The sequence below is a fragment of the Columba livia genome, chromosome 3, assembly GCF_036013475.1.
Source record: "Columba livia isolate bColLiv1 breed racing homer chromosome 3, bColLiv1.pat.W.v2, whole genome shotgun sequence".
Lineage (NCBI taxonomy): Eukaryota > Metazoa > Chordata > Aves > Columbiformes > Columbidae > Columba > Columba livia.
In genome coordinates, this window is record NC_088604.1 from 45,397,410 (window position 1) to 45,423,267 (window position 25,858).

At 35.4% G+C, this 25,858-nt stretch overlaps 1 long non-coding RNA gene across 1 annotated transcript; it reads right to left on the reverse strand.

The window, feature by feature from the left end:
- Positions 1-15,107: 15,107 nt before the first annotated feature.
- Positions 15,108-25,573, reverse strand: LOC110363981 (uncharacterized). The gene is made up of 3 exons (XR_010471949.1): positions 25,374-25,573; positions 20,685-20,836; positions 15,108-16,807 (listed from the first exon to the last, which is right to left on the reverse strand). It is a non-coding gene; the product is annotated as an uncharacterized LOC110363981 (long non-coding RNA).
- Positions 25,574-25,858: the final 285 nt, after the last annotated feature.

Below are 25,858 nucleotides of genomic sequence, written 5' to 3' on the forward strand. Positions count from 1 at the left end.
GATTGCGTAGCATCTGAAGTCCATTATGTTTTAAATATGTTTTAAACAACTGAAGCTTCCCTTTAACAAATGTGCCTGCGAGATCACTATCTCTTATTTATTCTGCATTGATCATTTCAGTTTTTGCTCTTTACATTTACAGACCAAACTAGACAATATCAGTAAAGAAGGAGGGAAAAATTGGTGATGAAATGTCTCTGAGACTCAGTTTAACATTGTGATTACATTATCTAATATTTGGTGAAAGAAAATCTGCAGAAACATACTAAACAGCAAAGTAATTTGGAAGCTGCCAGAAAGAAGGCTCAAAAGTCTGCAGGTAAATATTTAGCCATGGTGAAGAAAAAAAGTACATTGTAGAATTTCAGTAAACCATTGCAAAAAACTACAAAAACAAGTGATGCACTGTCATTTCTTTAAGTTTTGTTTTTTGGGTTTGGTTGGTTGGTTGGTTGGTTGGTTTTTTTCCGAATATCTTGGAATAAAAGCATCATTCAGCCTAACTGCTCCAGAAGTCGCCATTGGTAAAAGTAAGGGGGGCAGGGACATGGGGAGGAAAGAACTTAGAACATTTTTATGAAAGCAAGTATTCCTGAAAGACCCACATTTACCAACATAAAAGTAATAATCATCAGTCAATTAAAACCTAGATTTACAATGCAGCTTCCTACAGTCTTTAACCACAGTATAGCTGATTTTCCTGTACTCCTGTGATCTACTCTCTGTTTTAACAGCATAAGGTTTCAAGAATCTCCTTGAACTGAGGTTTAGATATTTCCATCTGAGAATGTAATCTGAAAGGTCTACAGTGTTCTCCTACTTTGGAGGAACTCACTGAGTTTTTCTTGATCTGACTGGAAGTCTCCTGGATGCACACTGGTCTAGAAAGTCAAACTCCTCTGCCTGGTCTAAAACTTCATTGCAACTTGGGTGCTCTTCCACCATATGTCTCCGCTTACGTGACACACAATTTCTAAAACATATGAACAGAACTTGCCTTCCCTAGTATCCATGGCAGTGCTGAGAGGCTCTGTTCCCTTCTCCTTGCAGTATTTTTAGGTTGATAGTCACTGGATACAAAACTGGAGAAATATAAAGATCCAGCAACTGGAAAACAGATTTTTCTTCCCCAATCAGTTAGTGACATTGCCAGACTCCTTTTCTATTGATATCTTCTCCCAGATGGATGTTCCATAACCAGGCGGGAAATGGGAGCTCTGATTTGAAACCTTCGTCCCAAGTGCAAAAATGGAAAAGGGTTCCAACTTCTTAGCAATAAGGTCAATCCTTAGCCTACCTGGTGGCGCTATCATACCATCTGTCTTAAAAAGAAATGTGCTACACAAGGAGAAAGGAGAAAGTTGCAGCTTTTTCCTGGTCCTTTCATTCCTTTATACATAGATTTAGGCACAGTGTCCTTGGCACATTGCTTTTCTGGACTGACCCTTCAATAGCACTGATCTCACAATCACAGAGACCATAGACAGAGTCCAAGTATTAGGAAGTTTGGTCTTAAACACTTACTATGTTCCATGTATTACTACAGCTCATTGAAAAAAATAGTCACAATAACAAGACTAATAAAGGTAATTTTTAAGATACTTAAGAATATTTTTATTTACTTATTTATGAAAAAGGAAAGTTCTGAACTATGCTTGATCTATCTATTCAAGTTTCATCAAAAACATTCACTGCTTTCGAAGTGAAAAGAGGAGCCAGAACTGCCTATAAACAAATAACTTTATCCACCTAACCCTAGACCATGCAAGTCTACCAGGAAGAAACATTAAGTCACTTTGACTCCCTTCTGTCAGAGACAGAGGCACCAAGGAAGGTGTGTTGCCTACAGGGGTTCAGCAGAGGGGCTTCCATAGCTCATCTGGCCCTCTAATTATTACTCGACTCTTATTTGGTGTGGTTATCAAGGATACTGCCACGGAAAACTTGGACAGTATCAAAAGTGACTACAGAGTTCTGGGAGCAGTACTCAAGGGTATGAGAACCCAGGTGGTGTCTTCCTCAATTCTGCTATCTAGGGGAAAGGATGTGAGGAGAAGGACACTAATAGGACAAGTTAATAGGACTGGTCCTGCGCTGTATTAGGAGAAGTGTTGCCAGTGGGTCAAGGGAGGTGATCCTTCCTTCCCCTTCCCTCCCACTGATGAGGCCACGCCTGGAGTAATGCCAGTTCCAGCCTCAGCAGTACAAGAGAGACACAGACATACTGGAGACAATTCAATGAAGGGCCACAAAGATGATGAAGGAACTGGAGCATCTCTCCTATGGTGAAAATCAGAGAGAGGGGACTGTTCAGGTTAGAGAAGGCTAAGGGGGAATCTCATCAGTGTATACAGATACCTGAAGGGATGGTGCAAAGAGGGTGAGGCCAGGCTCTTTCAGTGGTGCGCAGTAAAGGGAAAAGAGGCAAAGGGCACACACTGAAACACAAGAGGTTCTGTCAAAAAAGGAAACTTTTTACGGTGAAGGTGACAGAGTACTGGCACAGGCTCTTCAGAGGTGTTGTGGAGTCTCCACACTTGGAATTATTCAAAAAACATCTGGGAAAAGGCCTGGGCAACTGGCTCTAGGTGGCCCTCTTTGAGCAAGTGGTTGGACAAGATGACCTCCAGAGGTGCCTTCCAACCTCAAACATTCTGTGATTCTGTGATGTATGGAACAGCCCTATCTCTCAGTTTGAACAGGCAGAGAAAAAAAAAAAAAATATCACTTAATATTTATCAATTTATCACTATGAACAGAACCCTAACTTCATTGTTCCATCCTTGTCCTAAAGATTTTTTCAATATTTCTTTCTTCAACAGAGATAACCTAAGAAATGAACCCAGAAAGCAAAGAAAGAAAAGCCCTGCCCTCTCCTTCTTTCCCAGACTTTTAAGTGTAACTAAATGCCATATGAAGAAACTTTATTTTAATTTTAGACAATCCAACTTTGAACATGAAATACAATGTAAAAAAAAAAAAGACTATATATTTGTATTTTAATGGCATAAAAAGCCTACTTAAGGACTAGGATTAAAAGTTCTGAACATTAAAAAATAGTAATCTACTCAGGTACTTCTTCTAATTATAATCTCTGAGTAAGCACGTACTCAAAATGGCAGGGAGAGTTTGTAGCATCCCCTGTTTCTCCTAGAATATGTCACTTTGCATTCTCAGTTTCAGATGCTCAGATAGTCTGCATGCAGATGATAGATTGAGACCTTTGTGTAGTTAATCATATGATGGGGGAGAAAAAAATCCTCCTCAAGACTGAGTTGAATATGTAAATACAGAAAAACATCATTTGCTTTGCATGAAAGATAAAACTTTTTGCTTTAAAGAAATCTCCCAGGAAAATATTAAGATTTCAGCAAGTATCCCTCAAGTTATGTACATTTTCTTTAATGTAAAGGAAAGCACTTGAGTGTCACAACATTCACAGTGTTTCAACTTACTTTTGTCCAGAGTAAATTCTTCAAATTCCTGCAAATTGCCACGTAATGCACATATAAAATCATGCTGATGAATCAATAGCCTGAGTATTTATGGCTGTCAGGAAATTTCCAATTCATTTGCCAATTCCTTTTTAGCTATATTTACAGATTATTATAAAACTAAAGATATAATTTATAAACATATAAAGATTTAAATAGTGAAATGGAATTGTGAAAAGTGCAGAGAAAACACAAAAACTTCTTAGACTGGAGTGTATTTAATATCGGTTTCATATGGAGCCTCAATTCGATAGTAAGAGATTGGTATTTATCAGACTAGAAAACGTATTTAGGTTACAGGAAAAGTGGAATTTAAAATAGTTTCTTCATTTCTGTATGCAACAAGGAAGTCACAAGAATTTCCTAAGTCAAAGCAATACTTACTACTGGCTGATGAGCCTAATTCTTAAAAGATCACGAGTCCAGAAGCTACTAAATAGCAACCAAAACCAATTATTTTTATTCAGTTATAGGAATTTAGCTATGTTACATTCTTGAATACACAAAAAATGTGCATTCATAAGTTCTTACAGACCAGTTCTGACACCTAATCTAATCAGGAAAATGAAGTTAAAATTAATTTTAGGATTACAAGAATTATCCACATGTACTCCATTTCGTTTTGTATAGTTTATCCCTTAAAACTATTTAAATCTACCATGAATATTTAATTTTGGACAATCAAATATAATGCAATATTTTCCCTTTTGACTAAGTACCAAATATAAGATAAAATGTAAGCCCAGTGGTCCTTTATGCTGAGCACTATAGTTTAATAGTAAGACAAATTATTGTAAACAGACACGTAATCAGACATTCCACATTGATATTGATGCCTTTTAATACCCTCTCACATGGCTACAAGTGCTAATTCATGCAACTTTTCTGCTTTCAACACCACTACTACTGCATCAACATGTCACCTAAATAACTGTAATTAAGCATTCTCCTTAGCTGCTGATTACAGTATGCTGATGAACATTCCCACCGGATTTAGCAGCCTCTTTCATAACAACGACAATAATCATCTCTATATTATAATGTCTGTGCTTCTGAAGACTTCTTAAATAATCTGAAATTTAAATTGTACAGACTGTTGATTATTGCAATCTAAAGTTCAACAGGAGCTTAATCAAAAAGGTTCAAGTATCACATCACTGACATCTATTAAGCAATATGGTAATATACGTCTTAGAAAATAACTACTTAAGCTACTTGGTCTTTTAACCAAAGTAAACTTCTTACAAAGGTCCATTACTCTCTTGAAAACAGCAGTGGAACTTCTTATATCACTTTTTGTTGCAAGGAACAAACCAATTTTTTCTTTTTAGAAACTAGTAATCATGCCCCACCCTCAAGTGCTCCAGGACATAACATATCTCAGCATAACAGACTTCTAAATGTTCTTCCTTCTCATTCTCAATCAAAAAGTTAGACATATATACAGTATTATTTTGTTAGCTTATTTTTAAAAAATATTTTTATGTCTCTATGAAAGCCATTTCTCTGACTCCTTTATTCCCCCATGTACCACATCCCTTGTTCAGAATTTTCTTAATGCTTATCTTCATCAACAGAAGAAAGACAAATATCCTTGGGAAAGAATTATCTACTGAACCATCCCAAAAATACTCCTGGAGTAAAAAGCCATAATTCCATTTAAATCACTGAAGTTTTGTTGAGTCTGTGAGGGTCTGGGTTGAGATATCTTCTGTGAGTATTCATTTTGACTGTATTGTTTCTTGGACAATAAAGGACACTGAAAAAGTGAACATTTAAGATACACATTCACGTGAAATACATGTTTTTATTGATTTGTATCTTCTATGCTGTGAAAGTCAGTCATTTTCCTCATTGCAGTTTCTTGATATAGCATCAACAAAGCCATTTATGGCTTCTTAAAGTCTTTCTCCAATAAAAGTATCTCTCCAACATCACAATAAATCACCCGAGATGTACATATATATACATATCTGTGCATATGCGTATTTATATATATTGTGTGTGTGTGTGTGTGTGTGTGTGTGTGTGTGTGTGTGTGTTCATTTTCCAGTTGTATTAACATCTGATGGTCAGATATTTGAAATTATAGGCATGGAAATGAAGCAACACATATGCTTGGATCATTTGCAGGGTATGTCTTTAATGTTATTTTCAAAGTGACTCTGTCACATCTTCACATGCAATTAAAAATGCATTAGCAAAAGGGCAATGTTCTTTCAATAGGGGAACACACCTCCAGTGTATAAACGTAATATTCAAATCACACACTGACAAAAGTGATTGAAAGGGACAGATGGAAACAATGTTAGGAAAATGAACAGATTTAATCCTAAAGCAAGAAATATTAATGATATTTTAAATAAAGCTGTTTTCAGCAACAAAATTTTGATACGTAAATACACAGGAATGATATCTAGATGAAAGACACAGAAGCAAGAGCCTCAGAATATTCCTTCATATCCATTCTTCCACTTTCTGCATCACTTTTGTTCCTCAGTCTTACGATGCTCTGGCCTTCCCTGTTACCATTCAAAGCTTTTTTGAGAGATTCTGTTGACCTTTAAGCTCCAGGCAGCAGTTCAGTTTACCTACTGTAGCATATCCATATGAATGGTTGGGGGAAAAAAAACAGGTCATTTTTGCCCTTTAATTCCCCATAATACAAGAGAAAAGAGTAAGGGTGGAAGGAAATCAATCGCAACTTATCCCTTGACGAATATCAGCAAACACTGTGTCACAAAACCAGTGTGAAGAAATGGAGTATGGATTTTCTGCTGACATTTGTAAAGTGTTTGTGTCAAAGTATTTTTCTAATATAGCAAAGGTTACAGTTTAACAAATTAAAGCACATGTTTCTTTTGAACTGACATGCTGGTCATTTGGGTTAATTTAAATGGCTTATGTTTTTCTAATAAACTCTTAACCTAACCTACTGTGATTATGGCCACTCTTTGCATTAATCTGCCATAAGTAATTGCTTTTTCATCAAAATGAGCTGAATAAAAACAGTGTAATAGTCCATGACTTTATCTAATATAATTTGGAGGAAATGCTATATGGCACTTAAAATGTGCCCAGAAGTGAATTTGCATTGCAAAAAACTAAGCAATGATTTAGTTTTAATATCTATAATTTTGGATGACTCAAGTGCTCTTTGATATTACAGGAATGCTTTAACAAGATAACTATTTTCCTGTGAGTTATAGCTTCTGTCATTAAATTTCCAAAGAAAGACAAAACCTGCCTTTGTTTTCCTAGTTTCCAAGACTGAATTTACTTCAAACTAGTTTATATAAATATTTAGTATCTTTGAATTACAGTATGACAACTTAAAAGGAAGACAACATATATGCAAAGTCATCATTGGACTGTCATGCATTACCTCAGTAGCGATCATCCTAGGAAATTAATTCCAGTTTAAATAATAATTGAACACCAAATATAATTTTGCAATTCATTCTTTATGCTCTGCTCCCAGTGTTTTTTTGTCACATATGCAAGTCTTTTAGGAAAATCCTTTATAAATGTGGTATCACCATAAAGAATTCCATAAAGGTTCTATGTGTGATTCAGGAAAATACGCTGACTTCCTAGCAGACACAGACTGTTCAGTACTAATGATAATCCACTTCTTTGTATGTATAAAAAAACAACCCAAATACTGTTTTATTTTGTGTATTGCATAAGAAATGTTTTAGAAGACATATATTTTCCAAATAATTGAGACCATTTTGATAGCACAGACATGGAGTGAATTCTTCTTTTAAATTCTTAAGATTTCAATGAGATGACAAAAACTAGGAAATTTAGTACCAAGGTGTGGTCCAACTGGTCCCTTCATAAGAATGGTTTCACTCATATTATGTGTGAACTGATATCTCCACAACTTTAAGTGAACATCTTTAAACAATTTACAGTGTTACATATGAACAAAATGGGTATTTTTAGTTTTCCATTGCCATTAGTGCCTAGAGCATAATAATTAAATATGTGAGAGCTTCCCAAGCTTTCAACATAAAGCTTTCTGCAAATGGTTTACAAAAGGTCTTTCAAGAAAATGAACTGTGCTGAAAAGGATAAATAAAATCTTTCTAATTCTGAGGTTAGACTCTCATAAAGAGATGGGACAATGTGTTCTCTGGATTTCTTCATAGATAAAGAGTGTAGCAGAAGCCTGCTTCATTCAGTGTTTTAGTTATGTCATCAACACTTGTGCAATGTGTCTCTGCATAATGCAACAAATGGAATGTCTTTTCAAAGAATAGTTTCCACATTTTCCTCTGCTGAATATAATAGTGAGAATCAATCATTACAATAATCGTTATGTAACTACAAAACCTAAAAACGGGCAAAGAATCAACCTATTGTTTAACAAAAATCAATCAACTACAGAACAGTTCATGCTAATATGAACTTGTGGGTGTCCTTGACACAACTATTGTTTAAAAGCAATAAATTCTTATACATGGTTGTGTCATGTCCTGGGGCTTAACCATACCAAGGCTTTATAACAAAAGGCAAAACCTCTGAGGTTACATTCACTTACCTTTATCTGCTGTTAAACACTGTTTTCTTTTTAATAAAACAATTTTCGCCCACCTTTAAAATTTAATATGTTTATTTTCAAATGAATTAATCTGTTTCATTGAGGACCCTATTATGTGTAGTCAACAGAAGTAAAAACAAAAAAATCACCAGTTCACACCCAAGATTGTTATTGTAATGATCTATACTGGAAGATAAACTTCTACTGCAAATATGAAGTGTTCCAAAGTGCAAGTAAGTAGGATAAGACAGGTCAAGCTCCAGCTAACACACACATAAATTGCTGACTGTCTTGATGTAAACTGTTCAGATATAACACAATTTCTGTTTTATTTAACTTATAAAATGTGAATATATTACTTCTTTGAAACTCAGACTCAGGTTCGTATAAAGTGGATGCAACAGTATGTTCATATTTAGTTTAATTTACTTAATCTCTTCCATATAGCATTCCCCAATGACAGGTTCATTTTTTTTTTTTTCCATATAGCTCCAAAGTAATGACTTTATGAGGTATAGAGAATTTTCAACAAAATGTTTTTCATTTCAGAAATACAGTGTTGTCAAAATTCAAATGCTTTGTACTCACAAACTTGATCAGTAGCAAATTTTGCCTTTAAACCTATTTCTTAAGTTCAGGAAATGCTTCTGACTGATTCTTCAAATAAAGGACTAAGGGAATAAGCAGGGCATGAATATGAGATGTAAAATAGCAAGGTGCAACCTTTCATTCTCCCACAGCTGGTTAGCCTCCTGGTCATGGGCTTTGATCTTGCAGGGAAATAATTTTTGGTAGCTTAGGTTTTTCCTCTATAAAAGCAAACCACCAAAATGATTCAGAAACTCTTAAATTTCATTTCAGTTTTGAACAGGAATTCAGAAGTTTTGCAGGCACGGACAAAAAATGACCTTCCTGACTTATTTCTGTCCTCTGAATTGTCAGAGTTATTTCCCTATTACACTGTTTAGTGAATACCAGTCCTTTCAAACCTTCCATTCTGTCACAGTCATTGCCACGTTCCTTCCTACAGAATATGAATTAATTATTTTTTTTTAAAAAAAAAGAAAGTGGCCACTCAAAATGCTGCAGGATCACTTGCAAAACAGAATCTCACATACACAGAGAGATGGTGTGACTCTCAATTATTTTCTCTTGCTCTTGCTAGAGAAGCCAGGCTCTGAACAGAAGTGAAAAAACTGTGGTACTGCAGAGTAGTCCTGGATCAATGCACATCGTGGGTACCACACACTAATAAACTTGTACATGATGACAATGCTAATGCTAAAAAAATGCTAATGTGCAGCACACTCCTAACTCTTTTCATCAGCACAGTCCCCAGAAAGAAACTAATAAAGCATAAAGGACATCTGTTTGTGGGAACCTGGAAAAGAAGCAGGGTCAAAATTACCTGTATTCTATACCACTCAAAGAATTAGCATGAGAATTTCAATTTACTTAGTATCAGAAAAGGTGAAGAGAACTGACAACGTCAGTACACAGGAAAAAAAAAAGGGGGGGGGGAATAAATAAGCATAAAATCCTGATTGCTGGTTGTGGCTTGTCTGAGCAAACTGAGCTTTTAACTCTAGCAAAATACGGCAAAACTTTGGTCCAGTATCAGAATCCCTTCCACTTGGTTGTGTCTAGCAGCTTTGTTTCTCCCCAGACACAGGCAAAATGGCCCTAAGTCACTGGTCTTGAGGGAATGAGTGATGAAATGTGTTTAGTGAGCTTATAGAAACAGGAAAAATGCCAAAGGCAGACAGATAAGATCACAATTCTGCCTTTGGTCATTGGAGTTTGATTCAGGACAATAACCGAGGAAAAGGTATTCTTTTACTATATTTCTGAGTCATATCAAGGAGTGCCAAGACTTAAAAGGATGGATGCTTCTTTTCATGGAGAATATGTGTGACTAAAATAAAGTATTTTTGTGCTGCCAATTAAAACACTGAACAGTAATGTTCATCTCATGATAGAAGAAAAAATGTGCCCTTTTTTCATTGCAGCTGCTCAAACACAAAATAAAAAACTTACCTTTCTCAATGTGTTAGAAGATTATCACAGAAATTTCCAAACTCAAAGTGTACTCTAGAGTATAATCAGGACAAATTATTAATCCAAAATCTGGCTTCAATGCAGGTTTTTTAACAACAGTTTATTATTTCTCTTAAAAGCATCACTTAGAAGATATGTTGGGTTAGGTACTATATAAACATAAAGAAACAGACAGGCCTTTCTCAGAAGACCTATACATCTAAACAGAAAAGGTAGATCAAAAGAAAATGGCATTACTGATATAGAAATTGTAACTGTTTTCCTTGATTTATGAGTTTTGACTTTTTAAAAAAGAACCCTTCATTCTTGTCCATCTTGGTACAAATCAAACTAACTCCCAGTGGTCTGTCTTCCTTCCACCTTTTGATGGAAGAGAAAGGAACACCGTGACTTTTCCCTCAGTATTATTACAGGTGATTATTTTTAGCTCATGACGCTGAACAAAGCATGCTACCAATTGACTTGCAATCATCTCTTTCCATTTTCTACATTTAAATATGAATCGAGTTAACTAATTTGGATATAATTTACTTCTGGTTGATGTGGGAAGCTATCAAGTCTCATACGGCAGGGTTTTGAAACATAAGTTATATTGGCCTGCTTTTAATGAAGGACTTCCAGTGAGAATGTTCTTATATGACTGTGATAACCTTATTTTCAAAAAACATGAAATATTTGTTATGTATCTAGTTCACCTACATCAGATAAGACCATCCTTTCTGCCCTGAAGAATTCCCTTTTCATCTCCTTACCTGATCTGTCACAACTTTCGACACAACCAGAATTTTAATGCACTTTAACCTACATCACAATCATCTGCTCCTATAAAAAGCATAAAACTGAAGAATTGGATTAGCACCATAGAGTGCACCATGTAATTTTAAATCAGTAAAAAATAGGGTTGTAGATCAGGATTTAGGAAGTTCTGACTCTGATTAGATTTGACAGGGAAAGAAAAGGTAAAAACACAAAAGCAGTGCTGGGATTCAGAGGAATGATCTCATTGATACTTATAGCTCTGGGCCGTGATTATTAAGCATTTAAATATTTTGCCATGATAGATCTTTGACACCTAACTAGGAAAGTAAGCTCTCTAATAAATATGCAAAAATGGTTTGCAAAAGGGGAAGGAAGTTCATTAAATTAATAGACTTGAAGAATTTATTTAATATATTTCTTAAATTAATATTTATATATGTTTAATGCTTAATATATCTTTGATAACTTTGGGTGTCTAGTCTAGAATACCTTAAGTGCATATAATGTTAAAATGAAATCTGTGCACTGCTTTTTAATTACAGTGATTGCCTTGGAAAATTTTGTCCAACATAGACACAAGTCTGTAATCTGTGAGGAAGAAAATGTACTCCTTCCTTTTCACCATTGTAGATAATCCCAGTCCATATTCTCAGAATTAGCACAGCTTTTCAGAAAAGAGATGTTCATTACTAGAATGCTTAATGTTTCTGACACAGATTTAAGAGATTTTAAAATATATGGAAAAAAAAAAAAAAGGTTGCCTATCTACTCATGGATGGATCTGTCATAAAAAACCACAATAGTTAGCCTTTTCACTTAGAAATGTACCAGACCTTAATCAGAGGCAAATGTTCTCTCACAGAACAGTCTAAAAGAAAATATGGCAGATCTATCCATCCTTGTCTCAATGACCAGTTCCTAGTCCACAAGTAGAGTCATTGCCTCTGTCATTATTTGGGACTATTTTCATATCTGACAGTTGATCACATAATTTCAAAGATACAGAATCAAAACTATTATTATGCATAACTTAATTGTCTCTTCACATGCAAATAAATCTTAAATGAAAACCTAGCAATGGTAAGCTTCATCTCAACAGATGTCTAAATGTAAGTCATCAATCTCCTCAGAGACTAATTCATCTTAGATACATATTTTAGGAGGAGCTGAAACACCCCCTACAGATGTCTATTTTTCCCTAAAGGTGAGAAGTCTAATGTTTAGACACATAAGCAGAATGGGAAGAAAAGCTCTCTCAGAAAACTACATATGTACCTCTTGAGGAAAGCTCTCATAGTTAAAAACCTCAAGAGCAGTAACAGTAATTGCAGGGCAGGTGATGCAGTTAATCAGTCTCAGTAAGCTCTGACCTGTTCATTGTCTGCTTCAATTAGAGTTCTCACCAATACACACAAAGAAGCCCTTCAGAGGTTCCAATACTCTCAAATAATTAAATTTCATCCACCTTGCTCTCTCCTAAATAATTTGAACCTTTGCCTGTAAGCAACTTGCTGCCTCTACAACATGCAGTATATATTTACCATTTAAACTGTCAAGTTATTTCTAGCTTTGACTTCTTGTCCTTTAAGTAGCTGAGAATACTTGCCCTTATAAGAAACTGCATTCCTATCCTTCTTTCTCCTTACTATTTTGTATTCTTTAGAATCATATTGACATGAAAATGGTTAAGAATGGCTACTGAAGTATTATTCTGTCAGATTCAATTTGTTACTTTGTTCATCATTTACCAACTGACTATGAAGATGTTTCAAAGACAAGCCCTTTGGGGAGATATATGTATAATTGACCTAATTCCTTGGGTTAAGAGAAACAGCAGTTATTTGTAACTTTCACTAGCGTCAGATAGGTGCAAAATAATAGTTAAGAGTAAGTCACTGTATGTTATGGCCTGGCTGACAAGTATTCAGACATAGGTTGAACAGACTTACCAGGAGGGCTTTAGCCTTCCGGTTAAACATAGTCTCTTTCAGCATTGCTAAACTGTTATACTCAAGGCAAAGCACTATGAGTTTTTATGCCTTTTGTATATGCCAAACCTAGAATATTTGGATCACAAATATTATTTAAAGCAGCCTGAGCATGTCTACTGCAACATAAAAGAAGCAGTATTTTCTGTGACCCAAGGCTGGATTGCAAAACACCATGTAGGATGAATAATTTCTGTATCCTATGCTACGACCACAGGTGCACTGCTTTCCAATCATGCCGTGCCCACTATATCTGCCTCTCATCTATATTAATCTTAGGACAGCTTCAGCTGTAGATTCAAATCCTCATTCTCAAATTGTGTAAAATGCCCTGCTTCATATACTTATTTGCATCAGGTGAAAGACCTAAGCACTTGTTCTCCGCATTCAAAGATTCTCTACAATCCCCTGTCAATGTAACAGCTGGTCTGCCACTTGGACAAATTATGTTTTCATCTGCTCTCACAGTGTTACACGTCTTTACTGCACAAGGGATTTGGGACTCCATATATATTTGAAGAACATCTCTCTAGGATTGTAGTCACCTCAGCAACAAAAGAGTGTGCTGTTAAATCATGATACAGAACCCAACAACACATGCTAATGACAATACTGTTTTCTGTGTAGAGTTAGCCATTCTAGAAACCAAATATTCCAGGTACCGTATAAATTTTCTACCTTGTACTAAGTATATTTGTATCTGTACTATCTCTGGGCCAGAGTTTACTGTAGACAGCAAAGGCTGTGACATTCATTTTATGAGCTCCTTTACATGCAACTGCTTGTTCAAACCAGGTACCATCCAGGCTTGGAAAAATTCTACCGGCTCAAATCCACAAGAGAAAGAAGCAAAGTTTCCAGCTGTACTATGCCTAAGAAAAGCATCAGAGTCCTCCTAGGATTGGTGGTAGGAAATGGATCAGTCTGCACCACAGGAGGGGCTCTAAACCGCTCTTATAATTGCTGTTCAATGTGCCTTACAGAGTTGCAGCCAACCATATCCATATTCATACACCAGCGCCTACAGCACTCTTCCATGTCTTTGGTCTCAGTAGTATCTCACAGCTGTAAAACACTAAGATTTTCCTTTTAATAACAAATGGGTAATATAATTTTCTGATACTTATGTTTTATTGCATAGGAAAAAAAAAAGGCTTTTTGGTTTAAATACTGGTGAAGTTTGCAAACAAACTCAGGATCTCTGAGACCACTGTGCTTCAGACAAGTGCTGCCTCCAGCCATTAAGTTGTTTATTATGACTGCAATGTGCTTTCAACAATAACAACTATCTTCAGGCCCCAATCTAGACATAATCATTACTTTTTTTTTGTTTATTATTATTTTTAATTCAGTCTGGAGAGCCACAGTATAAAGGTTGCCAAAAATAATGGCTAGAATTGAGCATTTAGAAGTAAATTACTAAGTATAATGAGAAGATGTGGACTTAATTTGCATTTACCATAAAAAAAAAAAAAAAAAACTGGACATCAGCCAATGCTCAGATTTATTAACACTCAGAAATGCTGTCACAGCTCATGTGTACATGGGACGTTAGTCATGCGCTTTGTTAATCTAACATAATATGGAACATAATTTATCAGGACATCAAAATAATAGCTTTTACTCCATTTCCCAAACTATATGAGGATATGCACAATAGACTCTGAAGCTATACATGCACTCTATTAGAGCTAATTGAAACTAGATGATACAATTAACCTGCTTCTTAGTACAAAACATTAACACTTAATGTAAAATTCTAATCACAATGAAAGAGAGTAACACTGGAAGGAAATGTGGTGTATAACCACAAATCACCCCTTCTAATTTCTTGAAAAAAAAAAATAGAAAAATAGTTACCAATAAAGGAAAATGAAAAATATCAAAAACATCAGCTGGACTAGCTACTGTCTTCAGTTTTGCTTTTTGTATTCTAGTTTTCCATGGAAATGTGACATTTCAGTCACTTCCCAAAGTGATGAGTACACTAACTGCTGGTATTTAGATGCAACAGAAGAAAACTGAACAGGTGGTCATGGTATGAATGAGTTGTAAAGATAATTCATTTACATTATACACTGCGCTGTTATAAAAGTTGAAGTTTAAACTTCCTATTAAGGAAAGCATCCCAATAATATAATGAACCTGTCTAATTTTTTCTGTTTATTATGATTAATTTTAATGCAAAAAAACTAGCAAAACTTCCAGGACTGTAATTATCCACTTTTGCAAAAAAATGAAAAAAATCACATGTAACACTTTCTTCATCAGCATATTCTCTGGTCTTTTATTTTACTTCTGCAGTTTTATTTTTTGTACATGCAAAGAAGAACAAAGGGAAATGTAAAATCAAGATATTTGGAAATGACAGTGTATTATATGAATGTTTATGGATAAAAGTCTTAAAAAATGTAATACACCATAAAGAATGCAGCAGTATAGAGTAATACAGACAAAATCAATCTTCACAAGTGCCTTATATTGTACAAATATATGGTCACAAATACACACTAACAGATTTGGGACTGATTAGCAAGCAGTATTAACAGTATTTTTAAACTAATATTACAGTTTGTGATATTTTCTAGAGTGCAGCCTTGGAGAATGAAATGATAGGGCTGACTGCAGAACAAAAGGCCAACAGACATCAGAATGTCAATAGTGTGAAATTTAAATGAAAAAGAAAAACCTTTTTTTTTTTTTTTCCTTTTCCTTTCTAGGATTCTAAAGGTCTTCAAGAAAGCTGTTTACCTGGATTTTGGGTTGGCTGTGTACTTCTCAAAAGCATAAGAACAATCAAATTACGCACTCCAAGAGTGTTATGTTAAGGTTGTTCCTTGCTATAAGAAATCTGGGGAGAGAATTGGGTTAAATAGCTGATATTAGGTTGAATAGATCAATAATGTTTGGAGGGAAGAGGAGGGGAAGCTGAAGACAGGGCTTATAGACCTAATTTGTTTATCCTGTTGGGACTGTACAGGGGGAGGCAGGGGAATTAGCAGCTGCTGCTCAGTGACTACTGCCCTGAATTTCTGCTTGCTTTTCTCAGCAAAGCTTTTCAAAGGAAATGTAGGTACTAAAGCTGTCACTGCCCCAGGCAAACGGCTACTTAGCCTGCATCTAGGTTATTCAGAAAGTTTGGGGTGGAAGCCATGAAGAAATAAAAAGGAAAAATAAAGGAATATGGCCACTTTTGGGCACTACTGTAAATTATATCTGGGCTGCATTTGCATAGCTGCATTCACTGGAAGCTATTATAGAAAAAAAAAGGCATTCAAATGCAATTTTTGTTTGTCTGCATTCTGCTTTTCTCTCAGATTTATACATTAAGGTTCCTGAAATCCCTTGAAAAGTCTATCTGTATACACAGTCACATTCAGTTTGACCCTTTCTGGTTGTTCAAGAGCTTTGGCACAGGTATGAGGACAAAGAAGGTTTGCCATACTTTTGTGTGTAAAAGGAACAGAAATATGTCTTTGTCCTGTTTTAACTCTGCCAAATACCACTCTAGAGACACTGCAACTGGTCAGACAGAGCAACCAAAAAGCTTCTTCCATTTCCTCTCCTAATGAAGCAGAAATACAGGCTGCCCTTGATTTTTCCCCCTGAAATGCAAAAACGGTTGAAACAGGAAGAACTGAAAGGAACTTCTGTACCTTTGCTCTGTGCCATGGGAGAAGAGGTCACTGTGCGGTTTACTTTACACAGAAATCTTTGCTTTCTGTTGTACCAGTGACCTCTCAATGCACGACATGTAATGCCTGCACCAGCAGGCTTCAGAGAGACACACTGCCTTCCTCAAGCCAAGCAAGGCCAAGGGAATTAGTGAGTAACCTCTTCTTTCCACCCTCTTGGCCAGAGCAGACCCACAGCTGTAGCGGCAGCACTTCCTGAGTAAGCGGTTCATCCCATGTCGTGAATGGCTATGGCACATCACTCCAAGCTTTGCGATCCATCATCTACAGGAAAACATCAAAATGCATCAGATGGACAAAGGATTTAAATCCCCTTTTTATAGGTCTGAAACAAAGATAAGGGAAAAGTATGGAAATAGCTGAGAACAAAAGAGAAATTACAGATTACAAGTGCATTTGCTGGGGAAAACGCACAAGGATTTTACTGAAAACAGATGTTCCAGCTTGGAACATTAAGTCTATTTTAGAAAGAGGCAGGAGAAAAAGCATGTAAAATCAATTTGCATTTTCAGAAGACAGCCCAATCATTTATAATCTTGGCATCATTCATAATTAAGTCACATTATTAGTCTAAAAACAGAACGAAAGTGCCATATAAGTACTTCTGTGAAAGCAGTAGTAGCATACTTAATGTTTACTAGAAGATTTTAAAAATTAGATAGAAGAAAGATCACTTGAAAGAAAGGAGAGCAATTCCATGCTATATTTCAGAAAGGACTTGAATTTACTGCTAGCATAAAATTACTATTGTAATATAAAATTGCACAAAATTGCAGGAAGGGTTTTTAAAATGTAAATAATATGAAATTACTAGATGTGCATTTAAATGCAGTGAAAGTAACATTCTATCTCTTAAAAAAAATACAGGTTTGTTTTTTTTGTGGTTTTTTTGTTTGGTTTGTTGTTTGTTTTTTTTTTGTTGTTTTTTTTTTTTAATGGCACTCTGATTAAAAACAAATCACATTAAGGTTTTGTGATTTCGTCTTCTCCATTAATAATGTCAAAGACCACTTGAACAATTCAAACAACTGGGAAGTGCTATTTTAAGCATTCCAGATTTCTAAATAATAAGAATACATAGTAAATGAGTAATTATCCAGGCAAGGGATAAGGTTCAAGTAATGTAAATTATACCTGTTTAATATTTTAGAAAAACAGGTTTCCAGATGATGTTTCTGGAGGAGGAAGTGGAATTCATCTACCGTAAAATGCAAAACCAAACTTTTTTCTCTCATAAAATGATGAAGAGCTAAAATACAATGAGCATTTTCTCCCTCAGTTCTTTGACCAAATTTCTCCTCAATTTGCCATAAAACCTGTCAGTTCGGAGCTCCTAGAGCTCTACCTCGTCCTTGCTCATATGACTAAGAATAGAGCAGGATTTTTATTTGTCAGAGCTCTCCTACTGACCTGTTCTGCTGAGAAAACTATGAGGATTGAAGGGAAATTATACAAAAGTAGCTCTTTCTGAAGTTATAAAGAAGAGGCAAGGAGTTGACTGAGCAAAACTGAGAAATATTTCAATCGAGCAATTCTTCCCGAGCGTTGGGAAGAACGCTTGCCCAAGGACTCTCAGGTATTATTTTATTGTGTAAAACAAATACCAGGAGTGCATTTGGCAAAAGGAGAAAGGATGTAATGAATGGCATGATCTAGTAGGAGGGGAAAAAAGGCTAAGTAACCAACACCAGAAAAACATTCTTCTATTGCAGAATGCTTTATTCATAAGTAAGTCAACTGACATATTTTTGTACTATGGCCATATACATTTTTCTTGTAGTTTCATCCATCTTTAAATACCATTGTTTTATGCACAAAGTGCTTGTTAAATGCAAGTTTTGTCTACATAGCTGCCTAGGAAAGACATGCAGTGAGATCAGAAATTTCTATGAGCTTAAGTTAAAGCTGTTTCTTAGTCTCAAGAGAGACCAATAGTTATTTGAATATGGCCTGTAAAAAAAAAAAAAAAAAAAAAAAAAACACACACACACAAAAAGTTAATTTTTCTGAGTGTCAAATGTGGTTTGTGTTTCCAGCTTTCTTTTTCGTAAGCTTTCTCTGTTTCAGTTTTTGGCTTATTTAAGTTGTTGTACTTGGTGAGCCATTAAATTGGTTCAGGAATGAAGAAAATTGAATTTGAATGACAGTGGAGCTTTTATGAAACAAGAGCTCCCATGCATTTACCAAAAGGTATGAGGAAATTATTAGTGAGCAACAGAAGGGAGTTCATACTTGTTTTATCAGTGAAGGTCATATTCAGAAATGAATTGGGGTGTTACTGAGCACAGCTTCAGTTATCACCACACCTGGTGGACTTCATAAGTTTGAGCAGTGTATGTATGTTCTCTCAGGCATGGGGAGAGTTATGGAGCCTGGAAATGAAGCTCACCATAGTTAATTCATAGCTTTTGGAATTAATGGAAAAATCTGAAGGACAAACTATTCTAACACTTCTGGAGAGTGTATCTGATTGTGTCTCTGAGATGGACACCACATGGACATCAATTTTCCCAGCCTGAAATCTTCCTTTGAAGATAGGACTGGGTTCTACATTAGACTACAGATTAAACTGAAAACCAGGACTGAATGTGTCCTTTCAAGTTAAAGTGCCTGGAGTAGTGACTGTAAGATTCATAGGACCAGTGAGAAAATGAACATTTGTGTAGTTATGTCTGTGGCTTAGTGGGGTATGCCCCAGAAAAGGAGTTATTTCATGTTTTATTCACTGTTCCATATATCAGGCTCTACATTAAAGCATGTAAGCATCATGCTAAAGTGTAATAAAAAATAAATAAATAAATGAAACCAACAAAAAACTAAATATATAGAATTATAAACTAAAATATAAGAAGCAGAATTATCTAATTTCCAAACTAAATGACACAGCATTGAAATTCATTTCTTCCCCACTTTTATAAGTGAACTGAAAAACAGGTTGAATTGAGAGTTATTCAAAGTAAAGAGGAGGCCAGGAGTTAAGATTAATAAATATGAGGATCAAGAAGTATTGAAAAAGAACTCTGATAGTTACTGGGCAATAAAAGCAGTAAATAAAATAAAACTCAGTAGAATTTTAATACAAAATTAAAGACATGAGAATACAAAGCTCTGATGTTACCTGTACAGAGATGGATTCCTGAACTGATTATTAGCTCTTAAAGAACAGGGAGAAGATACTATTGAGATTATAAAGGTAGCTTTATACAAATATCAGCTCTGTGCTGAGTGGGAGTCAGAAAAGCAGAAATAACGTGTAAATTATTAGAAATGGAATCGAGGACAAAATTGCAAAGCAGAAGTACATCATGTTACAAATCTATGGTCTTGAATACAGGGCCAATTACCACAGTAGTACTGGAAAACATTCAGAAAAGTGTAAAAAGGGTGATCAAATAGAATAACTTCAAAAGATTGTTGACCTAAGGAGACTAGGACTCATCAGACCACCAAAATATGACCAAAATGGAATATGATAAAAGACTACAGAATCATGGGTGGCAATGAGAAGATGAATAGTGATTGATTGTTCACTGTCTTTTCCAGTGTAAAATCAAAGGGACGTTAAGTGAAACTGGAAGGTGGCTGATGACAATGAGCAAAACAAGATGTCCTTTCGCCCAATTTATAATCACTGTGCTTTGCAGAAACTGTAAGATTATCCATGTCCAATGAGACAAACTAATGGAGAAAAAATCCTTTGAAACACATAAGAATGATTTTAGATTCCATGAAACAGGTCCTTGGAAACTAGGAGAATGTTTTGGGGAAATATCACAGCATGGTTTTTACATGAGTTTTTACATTTTCATATACATTGTCCAACATAAAGGTATCATTAGTCTGATTTGGTAGAGTCATATCAATGTGACTGTGGGTTCAAAATCCAAATCCGCAGCAGAATGTTTCCATCAATGATCTCTAGAAATCATTTTCCCTGTCTTGCGCCATAACGTCTTTGCCTTGGAAACACGAGTGTAATTTTGAATCCTCATAGGCTTTCCTGGGAACTGAATCCAGTCTCTTGGACCTGATGTGTAATCCTGAGGGATTGCTATTTTAAATTAAAGTGCTTTCAGCTGCTGACACGTTCAGTGTGTGAACTTTAAAAGCATGCCTAGAAAATAGAAAATGCAACACTCACAACTTTATGTGCAGGGACACTTGCTTGGTTCATTGGTTCATCAAAGCTTTTCTAGGTGTTCCCTATACTTCTGAGTACCAGCAAACAGCCAATCTTTATGAAACCAAATACAAGGATTCCAATCACCAGACCCTTATTCTCTTGTTGTAGACCTACGGGAAAAAAAAAAAAAAAAAAAAAAAAAGTGTTGTGGATGAAAATTTTGGACTAATGTCCCAAATACATGGGAACAGCTCCTCTGTTACAAGGCCGTCCATCTTCTCATTTCTGGGATCTGAACAGCAACAAGTTACTAAAGTGCACTTAGTCTTTCAGATTTCCAGTCAAAATTCAATTACCAGTTTGTAGCTCTTTATTGTTGTGACAATGCTATCCTCTTAGTTTAAGTAGTCTCCTCTTTCCCAGGTGTTTAGTCATCTGATGCATGTGATCTGAACAATCACAACCCCCTCTGCCTTGAATTTTAATTATATGCAATCAAGTCCCAGCTTCTGAGTGCATATACCATTTGAAGTAGCAAGATTATCATGGGAAATCTGCAGATACACGGAATATAAATTTAGGGGCAATTATGTTTTTTATTAGGTTCAGTTCCTAATGCACAGTGTTACATTAAGAGCATTTCTGTAGAGATTCGACAAGGGTGCACTTTTTTTCTCTTTAGGTTGGCTTACAGGAGACATTTTCTAGATTGCCTGTTTGTAGTTGTTGCTGGGTTTTGTGTCATTTTGCAATTTTAGTCTTCCTAAGTACCTAAGACAATAAATGCAAGAAAGAAATCTTTGTAGATGTATATAGTGCAAACCTTGCCCCTTCTTCTGTCATACACATGCTTTATTTCTTCAAGGTCATAGAGTTACAGCTACTATTACTAGAGAAACAGATAAATATTGCAATGTTGGCAATAAAGTTGATGATATCTCATTTACTAAGTGGATATGCCTATTTAAAATATATTAATATTTTGATAGAAGATCTTGCATGGTATTAATCAATCAAAATGCTCATCTTTGCCTAGTGCACACTGAAATGAAATAGCTACATAATGGACTCTCTGTATCTCACTGGTACGCAGCACATTCAGAGTTGTTTAAAGCCTCCTTCTCCTGGAAGACTATCTACTGTCCAGGAAAATCACATGTAATTGTTAAAAAAATACTAAAAGTTTATAGAGCATAACATAATAATAATAAAATCAGTACTATAAAAATGTTCTGCGGTAGTAGAGAGACATTAGTCCTAACAGCTGTAGAAAATGCCGTTATAGAATCAGCTAGAATACTTAAAGGTTATGGACTATTGTTCTATTTCCCTGCTTAACAAGGCTTTACTTCAGTGGCACATGAGTTTGATTTAATTTTCAGACACATCTTTCTGCTGTGAGATTAAATTTGCAGTACCCCTGGTCAATAAACAAATACAAATGTCAAAAGATACCAGGAAACTGAGTTAACAAGTTAAAATTAGAGGAATCAAGGGATGTGCTTATCCAACTTTCTGTGAGTTTTAATTCAATGTCAATTTGTGTACCAAAGTGAACTGGGTCTAACTCATGTTAATTATGACAAAAAAATAACCAAAGCAACCCCTTTATAAAACTAAACATTGATTCATGTATATTGTCTATTTATTTTTATCAAAATAAAATTTTTTTTCGGTTATGAATTTGCTTGATTCTTGTATGTCATTTGGTCGTCAGTTTCTTAGGAAGATAGTGAAGATAGCTCTCTAACACATTACATGGGCATTCACCAGCAATCCCTTTATTTTAGTTAGCAGTTCCTAGTGAATTTCACATTTTTTAGAACAAATGTTCATTAGAGGAGAAAATGGTATCTCACTTCCTCTCTAGAAAAAACTCCATCTTGTCAGAAAGAGAAGTAGGTTTGGCTTCTCAACAGAGACAGTCAAGAATTGAACCCAACCACTTTACATGCAAAGTGGCTGTTATTCATTTGGCATAGGGATAAAAGCACCACATCATTCTATGTTTTTATAAAGGGCATGCTTCTGTTTCATAGTGTTAGAAATCAACTAAATTACACATGGAAATAATCCTTTAAAATGTCAACTCTCTATGCAATAAAATTAATGACAATGACCAACTTCTCTTCTTGCCCCAGAATCATGCGAACAGTCACTACTGATCAGCCCCAGATTTGTTGTGGGTGCTGTTGCTAACAGAGAGATCTCAGCTAACATGCCCAGTCCACACTTCTTTAATTACTTGGGTCACTTGCAAGTTTCCTTGACTTCATCATAACTTCAAAATGATTTTTGATATCTGTCTGACCAGAAGACAATCCCAGATGTAATAGTCCTCCAAGGACTAGGAAGGGAGCTTTTGGGGACTAGCTCAAACATAGAAGTGTCCCAACAGCTAGAGGGATCCCAACAGAATTGTGTTATCATTGTAGCATTTCCAAACCAGAACACAAAAGTCGCAAAACCTTTGGAATGCCATGGTGCTGGATGTACAGCAGCCAGAAGAATACTATATCTCAGATGAGTCCATTTTTCAAAGAGTACCACTATTATTATTACTCATGCATTAGAAAAATCTCAAGACCATTCTTCTATTTTTTTCAGTCCAGTACAGCACCCTTGAAGTTTCAGTTCATAACATTTTTAAGAATCTGCCCCTAGAATTTCATAGCTCCCTTAATTTTTCACTAGCAGCCAGAATCACAGCATCCATTTATGCTTAATTTGAAATTCTCTTTTTCCAAAAACTATTCCAAAGAAAATAATCCTAAACCAATAGGTTCCTTCCTAAAGTGTATACTGTGGTACTGTTCCAAATTTTGTTTTGCAATGAATTCTTTCTCTCCTTAGGAAAAAAGAGTTAGCACTCATGACAAGCTGGCTGATCACTGCAATTATTTGACAGTGATGTTACTTATAATTATCTTCCCTTTCATTTGCTAGTGGGATGGTAAGTTGTTGGGGTTTTTTTTAGATTTCAGTGCACCATTCTCCCTTACTGTTTCTGCCCTGCCATTTGTTCAGCTCCACTAAGGAAACAACAACAACAACAGCAACAAAACACACACAAAACACACATACAAAAAAACCAAACAAACAAAAACCACAAAACCACAACACAAAACCAGCCACCACCTCTTTGTTAAATCCTGATAAACAAATGGGGGACATATCTGAAAAGAATAACCCCTCCTTCACTGTGCAAGAGACTACAGCATATGGTGGATGGTGGACTTTATGTTACCCTATGTTACCTTACATATATGCATCTTATCAGACTCACATGTAACTTTATTTCCCAAGATATTTGTGCATGTTTCTTTCAGTGTATATGCAGAATGAAATCTTGGCCCTTACCTTTGCAGAATAAAGCAAATGGCAGAACTCCATTGGTCTGTACAAGGCCATAATGTTACTTCGACTATTTGCAACCTCTTTTCCAGACAGTGGTTCTTAATTTATATGAAGTCATTTATCCTTTTAAAAGCAGCTGCCACTTGTGCTATTTCATGTAATCAAGGGAATTGCCTTCAGCCCTGACAGAAGGGGCAGCCAGTAGTTACCATGCAGGATTACGTTCACTGCACTATTTGGAAACCAAATGTTTGTGCCATTACAGTATTTGAGGTAAAGAGGTTGGTTTTTCCTCCTTCATTTAATTAGTTTTTCTCTTCTGCATTCTTAGCACAGTGATATAAATCAAGGTATCCTGCCTCCCTGTTAATGAGCTCTCTATAGTACCAGTTGTTCTTCATCATCATTGGACAGTTTTAAATATATTATGAAGGTAATTTTCAGTTTCTGAGGCTCCTGATATGCTCACTTCTTTTCACTACCTTTGCTCAAGCTTACAATATTCTTAATTTTTTTTTAAAAAAAAAGTCACTCCAGGTCCGGGACTGAAACTCTAATACTTTTAAAAATCTAAAATATAATTTTATGTTGTATTACAGACTACATTAAGAAGAGTTAAAACTAATTTTGGAATAGAGCTTTTGAAAAAACAATTGTCTAACAGACTAAAAATATAAGGGAGATATATAGCCAGAGAACAGCCATAATGGAAGTCTTTTCATTTGGACTAGACTTCTTCATATGACCACATTTTAATTTGTACAGGACTTTGATCAGAGTCTGAATGTGTTATAGGAAAAAAAATTAAATTGAAACTGTGCATTGCATCTTGGACTGCAAGTGGCATCCCAAAGCAGGCTCAATATATGTATTTTTTTCTCAGTATTTCTCCACAGACTCTGACTTTAATTTTAAGGGAATCCAGTGTCTGACTATACGAATGAATATTTTCTACAGTAATTCATATTACAGTTACTGTTTTATTTTCATCTTTCAAAGGGAACACAGTTATAAGAGAGTGACAATAAATTTTATTGAGGCATGCTGAATCCTTTTACACCAGCCCATGACATTTTAACCACTAAGATTCATGAGAAGAAAAACTACCCAGGAAGTGTTTTTTAAACTAATTTAAGGTCCTTAATTTAAGTGTGGAAAAACTCCGGTTAAAATTTAAAATTGTTGTGTGAAGTTGTACATGTGATGTATCACATAACAGAATGCTTTAGGATTCCCAGATAAAATATGTGACAGCAATGGGTAAAGTTTATGAAGAGCATCGTCCCTGTTTTCTTCAGAAATGGTACAAGCTGAACGATGCTAAGAAAATACTTAAAATCAGATACTTACCTTGTTATCTTGTTGAATAAATACTTCGTATTTTCTGGGACTGTTTCGCCTCTTGAGATCCAGTTCCCTGTATAGACTGGGTATTCAAAAGAATATCTGCGAACAGCAAGGCAGGTTATGTTACTTAGTACGCATTCCCTCATTTCTAATAACTACACTCTTCAAAGCAAAGGACAAGGACACTATGGCTGATATTCTGTGTATGACCAAACACTTTTAAGAGTAAATAAAGTCTCCACTGATGACAGATAGCACCTTTTCTGACTATGACAGATAGATAGCCATTCAGTGAATTTTCTATATATCCACTGCAGAAATTCTATTTTGTCAGCCTGATAAGGGAAAGTGATAGCAGATAGAAATCTGTGTCAACACAAAGTAAATTAAAAATGGAGGTCTTTCATCTGATAGTATCTTTTATATAATGTAATTTCTTAAGCTAATGTTCTGTGTTTTACTTCAAAAGGCTGTAGAAGTAGTATGGT